We start from the raw sequence: 9,298 nt of genomic DNA, 5'->3' as shown, positions 1-9,298 counted from the left end.
TCCCTAAAGAATCTTTATACATGCTAGCACACATATAGATTGGGGGCCAACAGGTATTCCAGATTGCTGGCTGACGGGAAGCCTGGTGGTTGGAAGGTTTTCTGGGTGCAATGGCAGGAAGCCAGTGTGTTGATAAAAGGAGCCCCTTACAACAGTGTTCTCGATAGGTTGTCAATAAGGCCAGATATTCTTCAGCGATGCAGCTGGCTATTACCCATGTGGGCTCACCTGGAACCCATATAGGAGCAGCATGGTCTATTAAAACACCCACAGGGCACTAGCATCAGGGCTGAATATGTCCCGAAGTGATTCAGGATGCCAGTGCCTTCGACTGCCTGTGTCTGGAAACTCCAGCAGTCCTGGTTGTGGTTTAGTCTCTTAGATCATGTCCAAATCTTGTGATCCCATGGACTGTAGTCTGCCAGTCTCCTGTTTTCATGGGATGCTCCATGCAAGAATACTGGATTGGGTTGCCACTTCCTTCTCTATGTGATATTCCCAACCCAGGGATTGAACCTGAGTCTCCTGCATTGCATGCATATTCTGACCAACTGAGCTACGAGGTGTGCTATCCTGTGCTTAGTCATTCAGTTGATCAGACTGAGCTATGAGGTAGAGGTAGCCTAGAGATAGGTAATGGTCTAAATGGTATACACTTTCTTGATGACTTTGGGCCAGAAGGAGCTCTGGAATTGTAATGAGGGGTAATAGTTACTGGCAGGTACTTGGATGTGTGCAGAGTGGGTAGGGACGGTGGCCAAAATGGCTCAAGTGATTGATCCAAAATGAATTCTGAGCAGCTGGGCAAACTTACAGTAAAAATCTCTGGGTCCACAGCATCCACTTGGTAGAAAAATTATCCCTGATATTCTTCAGCGTGGAAGGGCCTTCATGACTCCAATGAGACTGTAGAATGCTGCCAAGGGGGTCTAGGCAGCTGGAACTTCCCATGGGAGAAATATTGCACAGCAGAGGTTTGGGGTAAGGCCCCTGGCACAGCCGTGGGTGATAAGTCTCGTCGCCAAAGGGGCCCTGGTGCAGAAGTCGATGGGCACATGGTGTCTATCAGACTCTCCCCAGCCATGTGCCGCCCCCCTCCCCCCACCCCGCCATGTCCCCGTCAGCTGCTTCCAGACTAGCAGAGTCTGAAACTGTCCTGGGTTTCATCACCATGGACAGCACATTCTGGATGAGCCCTTAGGGACCTAGAGATCCAGTTGGATGGGGTGTCCATGGGCTACAGACTCTGTATCCTACAAGAAGAGAGATGGTAGAAGGTACATGGTTACCCAGCTTGCAGCTCAAGTTGTCGATCTTAGGGCACTGGACATTCTGGGGTCTAGGATGGATGGTGATCATAATGTGCTATGTATACTAACTTCTGCAAAGACTCTAAACACAAAGGATACTAGGGAGGATTTCAGATGGGCTAGCTGAGGACTATAAGGGTCATAGTTTCCTATGCCTGTGCAGTATTCAGAAGGCTTCTATTATCTGTATTGCACTATCAGGTTAGGGAAAGAACTTTTGGTTCCCAGGCAAGGAGGATAAATCCAGGTCAGAAGGAACCTGGGAAGCATAGCAAAGGAGTATGATGGTGATCAGAAAATCCATCAGTGCAGCCACGTTGGGGGGGAAGTGTGGTGGCTGAGAGCACTAAGCTTTGGTAACTCCCAAGTGCCCAGTTTATTTATTCCAGTGTGAGACATGTATTTAGAATGAAAATGCTCTGGTTTCAACAGACTTTTGCCAAGTGGGTTTCTGTAAATCACCCAGGTGCCCAGCACACCAACAGACTTTGATTAGAAATTTAGAGTCAGAAAGGCCTGCATAACATTAACACTGCATGGATTAGGAGTAATGGGACCATGGGCGCTGGCATACTACAAAGTAATGTTCACAGTAGGGCCAGGTGTTCCACCTCACAGCTTTGCTCTTGCCCAAAGAGATCATAGGTTTTCAGAAGTATAGTTGCCAAAGGGGCCCCCAGGGCAGTGTGACCAGGCAGATGGTGTCCTGAACTGTCTCCCATGGCACTGGTGCAGGGGCAAGCTCACATCCAGAAGAGTCACAGGCCTGAGACACCAAGATGGACTCAGACCGAAGTGTCTCCTCCTGCTGACAGACTAATAGGAGGAGCCTGGGTTCTACATGGGTTCAATCAAAGTGTGATTGGGAGCCCGAAAGATCCCCAAAACCAGAGTGAATGGACATTTTGTCCCCCTAAGGGGTGAGAAATGGAGTACCAGAGGACTCATGATTCCTGCGCTGGAAGCCCGATGACATCTCATAGCGAGGCCTGTGCTGCGAACAGAGGTGCTCTGGTTCGAACCCCAGGCCCACAGTTACCATTCAGGATGTTAGTGCTATGAGGAGAAGTGCTCTCCTTCTATGTTCCGTGAGCCGGCTGGTTGCTGAAGAGCCCAACACAGTTCCCAGTTCTCCAGGCTGCACACCGGCTGGGAGCTGTCGGGAAAACTGGAACCCAGGCTGTTGGCAAGTCTGGCAGCTGGATGGCTCCCTGGGGCACCATGCAGATGAAGGCTGGATATGAACAGGGTCATCTAGTACCGGAGCTCTAGATAAGTGATTTCTTACAGGGATTTGTGTGCCACAGGTACAGGCAGCCTGTGGTCCTTGTAGAACAGAGTGCACACACAGCCTGGTCTGTCTGAGAACAGCCCCAGGGCACAGCACCTGGGCAGGGTCACCAGACACGCTCCAAATGCAGGTGTCTAGAAAGCTACTTGCTCCTGGATGTCTGGATGGAAAACCATGCCCTATGCGCTATGGCTGCCACAGCCACGTGGACGGTGATTATGGAAAGTGATGTGCAAACCGTGTAGCTGAGCTAGGCCTGACCAGTGGCTGGATGAGGTCTTTCTGCATCATGGAGGAAGCCTGGTGGCCAAAGCACCTTCAGTCCCTAGGCATGCTAGAAGACCCCATGCAAGAGTGAACCCGAGAACCCTAGCAAGGAGCCACATCTGTGGTTGGAAGTTTCGTTAGGGCTCCCATGTGGGGTTGGTTATAGGGGAAGGGGCAAGGTAGCTGAAATGGTTCAAGCAAGAGAACCGAAGTTACCCACTTTACCTCAGCATGTGTCATGTACTGTGACTGAAACTGCTCTGATTTCAACACTAGACTGCTAAACTGATGTCTGGAAAGCCCCAGGCCCCAAGCACACTGGTGCATCTTAGATGGTAAGTACCCCAAAACTGCATGGTGAAGGCCCTCCTGACACTCATGTGACAGACAGTGGGAGCTCAAATGGGTGTGGAGTAGGACCGATTTACAAGAATGGTGCCCACTAGGGCTGTATATGACAAGTATGTCTCTGACTAGGGCCAATGGGAGCTCTGGATGCATGTACTGTCTCCACTGAAGGTCCCCTGCATGGAAGATGTCTTCCAGGAGTAATGCCTGTGGTATCAGCGAGGGTCATAGAAATGGCCCAGGCATGAGACGGTGACATACCTAAGAGTGAAAAGCCTGGTTCTACTCTGGGGCCAGTTGGTTGGATCCCGGGTTTCCATCCCTTGAGGATGGTGTAGGATCCTTAATTATCATCAGAACCTTACTAAGCAATCAGGCTGTTTGCAGGAACGTTCTCCTGGGCACCAGCACACGGGACAGTTAGTGGCCAAGAGAACGCCATATTCACCATCTAGAAATCTCTCGGTTCCTCTGGGCTGATAGTGCTGTGACCCCAAGGGTTCTCCACCTAAGGCGGGAATACAGGTCACCAATAAGCCTGGGTTCTCATGAATATGCAGAAAGTGGGAGCCAGCTGGAAACATGGAACCCTAGCTAGCAGAAAGTGTGATGGCCAGATTCCCCAGGCAACATCCAGATCAAGACGCAGTGGGGGAAAGAAGAGCCTCTGGATGGATGATTATCCTTAGGGCAGTGTGTGCCACATATCCCGGGCAAATTAGTGCTTGTGTGTGTTGTTCTGGAACTCACTGCTCAAGTAATTTGGCTTCAGAAAGAATCCACATGGCACATGTCAACACACACTACATGTCTGCAAGTGCTCCCTTGGTGAGAAGACCCTGGAATAAAGGTGGGCAGAAGAGCCTTAGGGACCTAGACTTCAGGGTGTGGGTTTCACGGCCACTAAGAAGGTGATGATGTGAATTGTATCTAATCCTCCAGCTGATGAGCAGGGTAGGGCCATGAGGACACGTGGAACTCTAGATACAGGGACCAAATGGTGCTAGGAAGGTTGCCAGGGACACAATGGGTGCGGAATTTTATGTTTGAAAGGGTTCTATTTTCCGTATCAAGCGGGATAGCTGAGGACCTTCCCAAGCCAGGCCTGGCTAGTGGGTGTAAAGGCTCTGAACTTTTCAGCACAATGTCAATCTAGTGACCTAATCATATTAAGTTTACAGGGAAGCCAATCAATTCTGGTCCCTCAGGAGCACCAGACCTTAAGGGAGGAAACATGTTTTTGAATTGAAATTTCATTTGTTTGTCTATGCTGTTGGTATGTTCAGTGTCTGAAAGAGTTGAGATTCCTTAGTTATGAGAGCTTAGTGTACATGAGCTGAACTCTGGTACTATGACCAAAAGAACTCTGGTACTATGACCAAAAGAACTCTAGTTTGAGCAGACACCAGTGAGTAATCACCAGAGAGTCCCCTGGTTGCAGGCATGTCCGTGAACTTTGAGCAGTAAGATATCCTGGACACTTCCCTGATGCCATGGTGCCTAATTGTGACTGAGACAAGCAGGGTACAGGAAGTTTGGTTTTCATTTAGGCTATATATTCCATAAAACAGGATTTGGGGGAAGACCACACCACGTGACTCCAGTACACTGGCAATCTGGCTGAATCAGGACCCCCAGGCCATAGTTCAAATGGCAGACGGTGTCTGGAAATGCTCCTTGGGATACCAGTGTTCTAGCAGGTGGAATCCAGAAAAGTCCCAGGGCCTGAGAATCTCTAGATGGACGCAGACCTAATGGTACCATCAGGTTGATGACTTGATAAGAAGAGCCCATATTTCCCTTCCTGAGTGTCCTTTGTTGGCCTGGAGTATTGCTGAAATCTTGGAGAGAAGGAAATTTGGCGGCAAGAAAAATACCTGGGGCAACCTGGAGAGGGCAGACTGTGGCCGAGAGTGCTCATCTAATCTCAAGACTGCTAGCTTATTGAAGGCCTGAAAGGCTCACATTTCCACCTGATGGATTTAGTACTGGGCTGGAAGGAGCTGGGGAAATCTTCTGTTTTCACCTCTGTCGGGCATCCAGGTTATCCAAGCACTCACGATTCCCCAGAATAAATTCAGAGTGGGGGCTTGGAAGGATCCGGGGACCCTAGCTGCTAAGAAGTCTGCAGGCAGGAATAGTCCAGTTAAACCAGTTATACGGAGGTGCTGTGATGCAGAGGGGCCCTCTTGCTGCACGGATCTGAACATCTGGTTGCCAAAAAAGAGCTAAGCAAAGGTGTGGGCTCGTGTTCATAAAGGCTCTCCTGGAACTCTATGCAAAATATTGTGGTGTCAGCAAGGACCCACAGGTCCCCAGGACCAGGGCAGAATGTGCCCAGAAGTACTTTCTGAGTGCCACTGGCCAGGGCAGCATTAATTGGGAGGAACACCCTGTAGGTTCCTCCCAATCAAAATGGATGAGACACACTAATGACTCTGTGTCCTGGCCCTATCTGGAGGCTGATGGTCACAAGGGTACAGAGTGCCCCTAAATAACAGTAAGACTCAGGGCCATAAGGAGTGTAGGAACCTTAGGTGCTGGGTGGCCTGGTGATTGGAACCTCTCCAGGGACACTAGCGAGCAAGCCCATGACTAAAAGGATTCAAAGAGCTATGACACATAAGTTGCAGAGGACTGGGAGAGCAATTGGCTCACCAAAGACAAGCCTAACTCCTGACCTGAAGGGTTCTAGGTTCTGCATCATGGAGACAGGTTGGTGGCTTAAGAACGTTCCTTTCCTGCACACGTGATGGTCAGTAGACCAGAAATAGTCCTGGAACCTTAGAGCCAGGGTACTGTTGGTGGTCGGTAATTCTGTGGGGCACTGGAGCCTAATGTGAAGGATGGTGGCCTATAAGTGTCAAAATTATTAGCTGAAAGGGTACTGGAGAAGTACGGGGGCTGATTGGGTTCAAAATTCCTTTGGTCAAGTGCCTGCTGTGTGTTTTTCAGAGCTCTATCCCTTAATGTAACATGCTCCAGTTTCAGCTGTAGGCCGATGGTCAAACTGGACTAACGGCTTGTGCTTCCAATATGGGCTGTGGCCAGAAAGTACCTCATGAAAACTTTTAAGCTGGAATGTCCCCCACGAGGAATTCAGGGGACAAAGGACCTACCTGTGGTTTCTAGTAAGGCCATATATTCTACAGCTAGGTATCTTAATTTAGTTTGTAGTAAATTAGTGCACTGACAGTCTAGTTGCCAAAAGGGTCACCCGGACAACAAAGTCAGGGCGAATGATGCCCAGAAGTACCCCATGAAGGCATCGTTGAGGTGTCAGGCATGTGCCACAGTAGAGTACTATGTTGTGAGAAGGAGCAGTGGCTTGCTGGGCCCAAGACATAATGGTCACCTTCTGCTGAGAGGCTAGTAGGAGGGCCCCCATGGATCCATTGAAGGACATGAAGAATCTAGGAACCGTGTGGAGGAGGCAGATTGTTGGCCGGAATATCCATGTGGGGCACCATCTGGACCAGTGGATGGTGGCCCAGATGGATTTTCCTTAATCAGTTTACTTTGACTGGTTTAAGCATACACCTCAGCCAGCGGCTAGTGCCATGATATGTGCTTTCCTTTCCACCACAAGCAGACTCTCTCATCACTAAAGAACCTTAATACTCACTAGCACACATAGAGATTGGTGGCCAATAGGTATTCTGGATTGCTTGCTGAAAGGAAGTCTGGTGGTAGGAAGGTTTTCTGGGAACACTACCCGGAAGGCGGTGCAGTGTTAAAAAGGAGCCCTTTGCTATGGTGTTCTGGATAGGTGGTTGGCAATTTAGCTAGATATTCTTCAACTGTAGAGCAGGCTGTTTCCCACTGGGGCTCTCCTGGAACCCAGTACAGGTTCAGCACGGTCTTTTAAAGGACGTGCAGGGTACTGCACCGGGGGAAAAGGTGTCTGGGGGCAGTTCAGAGTGCTAAGGCCCTGGACCGCATGTGTCGAACAACCTGCGGAATCCTAGATGCACAAACTCGCTGGATTCTATAACCTACAGTAAGGGAGATGGTCTTAAAGGTATATACTTTCTTGATGACTTTGGGCCAGGAGGATCTCTGGAACTTCAGTGAGGGATAATTGGTTATTGGCCGGTACTGGGATGTGTGCCGAGCTGGTAGGGGATGGTGGCCAAAATGGCTCAAGTGACTCAACCAAAAGGAATTCTGAGCAGCAGGTCAAACTTACAGTCAAAATCTCCAGGTCCATGGCATCCACTTGGGGCAAAAGGCATCTCTGAAATGCTTCTGCGTGAAAGGGCCTTTATGACTCCAATCAGACTGTAGAATGCTTCCAAAGGTTTCTAGGCAGCTGGAACTTCCCATGAGGGAAATATTGCACAGCAAGGGTTTGGGGTAAGGCCCCTGGCACAACCGTGGGTGGGAGGTCTCATCGCCAAAGGGGCCCTGGTTCAGAATTGCACGGGTACATGGTGTCCAGAAGTCCCTCCCCATCCCTGTTGCCCTAATGACCTGCTTCCAGACTAACAGAGACTGGAACTGCTGCATTTCAGCACCCTGAACAGCACATTATAAAGCACCCTTAGTGACCTAGATATCAATTTGGACAGAATATCCAAGGGCTACAAAATCAACATCCTACAAGAAGAGAGATGGTCAGAAGGTACACTTTTGCCCAGCTTGCAGAACACGTTGTCGATCTTAGGACTCCTGGAATCCTGAGTCTAGGTGCATGGTTATAATACTGTGCTGTGTATACTAACTTTTCAAGGGCTCTTGACAGAAGAAAGAATTTTCAGTAGTATTTCAAATGGCACACCTGAGGCCTATAAGAGTCATAGTTTGCCCTGCCTCTCTGGTATCCAAGTTTCTACCTTCTGTATCACATTCTCAGGCATGGGCAAGGAACTTATGGTTGCCAGGCAAGCAGGATAAGTCCAGGACAGAAGGAACCTAGGAATATAGCAAAGGAGTACGATGGTGTTCAGAAAGTCCATCAGTGCACCCAAATTGGGGGGAAGTGTGGTGGCTGAAAGTGCTCAGGTTTCTTAACTCCAAGTGCCCAGTTTATTCCATTGTGAACCTGTATATGAGTGAGAATGTTCTGGTTTCAGAAGTGTTTTGGAAAGCTGGTGTGTGGAAATCACCCATGTGTCCAGCACACCAACAGACTTTGATTAGAAATTTAGAGCCAGAAGGGTTTTCATGTTATTAACATGTGTGGTGTTAGGTGCCTCAATGGGACCATGGGCTCAGGCATACTGGAAAGTATGGCTCACAGTAAGGCCACATATTCCAAAGCACAGATTTGGTCTTGGCCAATGAGACCCTAGGTTTTCAGAAACATAGTTGGAACCAAGCCCCCAGGGCAGTGTGCTCTGGCAGAGAGTGTCCTGAACTGCATCCCATGGCACCAGTTCAGGTGCAGCCTCACATCCAGAAGAGTCCCAGGGCCTGAGAAATCAAGATGAACTCAGACAAAAATGTCTCCTCCTGCTGACAGGCTGATAGGAGGAGACTGGGTTTCACTCCAGCAGTGTGATTGAGTGAGTGAGTGAGTGAAAGACACTCAGTCAATTCTGACTCTTTGTGACCCCATGGACTATACAGTCCATGGAATTCTCCAAGACAGAATACTGGAGTGGGTAACATTTTCCTTCTCCAGGGGATCTTCTCAACCTAGGGATCGAACCCATGTCTCCCTCATTGCAGGCAGATTCTTTACCAGCTAAGCTACAAGGGAAGCCCAAGAATACTGGAGTGGGTAGCCTATTCCTTCTCCAGGGGATCTTCCTGACCCAGGAATCAAACCGACGTCTCCTGCATTGCAGGTGGATTCTTTACCAACCGAGATATCAGGGAAACCCTATAGACGTGCGATTAGGAGCCTAAAAGATCCTCAGAACCTTAAAAAATGGATTATGTTGTTGGCATGATGGTTCTTGAGGGTCCCAAGGGAGGACAAATGGTGGCCTACAGGGTTCATGATTCCTGGGCTGGAATTGCCCATGATATCTCTAATGAGGCCTATACTGAAAACAGGTGCTCTGGTTCAAACACCAGAGGATGGTAGTGTTTTGAGGGGAAGTACTCTCCTTCTGCCACCCACGAGCAGGCTGGT

The 9,298-nt window shown here is 49.2% G+C and overlaps 1 long non-coding RNA gene across 1 annotated transcript; it reads left to right on the top strand.

Annotated features, from left to right (window-relative positions):
- The first annotated feature begins 365 nt into the window (after positions 1–365).
- Positions 366–8,798, top strand: LOC122435050. Its single transcript, XR_006267565.1, has 3 exons — positions 366–431; positions 4,553–4,562; positions 8,788–8,798. It is a non-coding gene; the product is annotated as an uncharacterized LOC122435050 (long non-coding RNA).
- Positions 8,799–9,298: the final 500 nt, after the last annotated feature.

Source organism: Cervus canadensis, chromosome X (genome assembly GCF_019320065.1).
Source record: "Cervus canadensis isolate Bull #8, Minnesota chromosome X, ASM1932006v1, whole genome shotgun sequence".
Classification (NCBI taxonomy): Eukaryota; Metazoa; Chordata; class Mammalia; order Artiodactyla; family Cervidae; genus Cervus; species Cervus canadensis.
The sequence above is the reverse complement of the archived record's forward strand: the minus strand, read 5'-3'. Positions and strand labels throughout refer to the sequence as shown.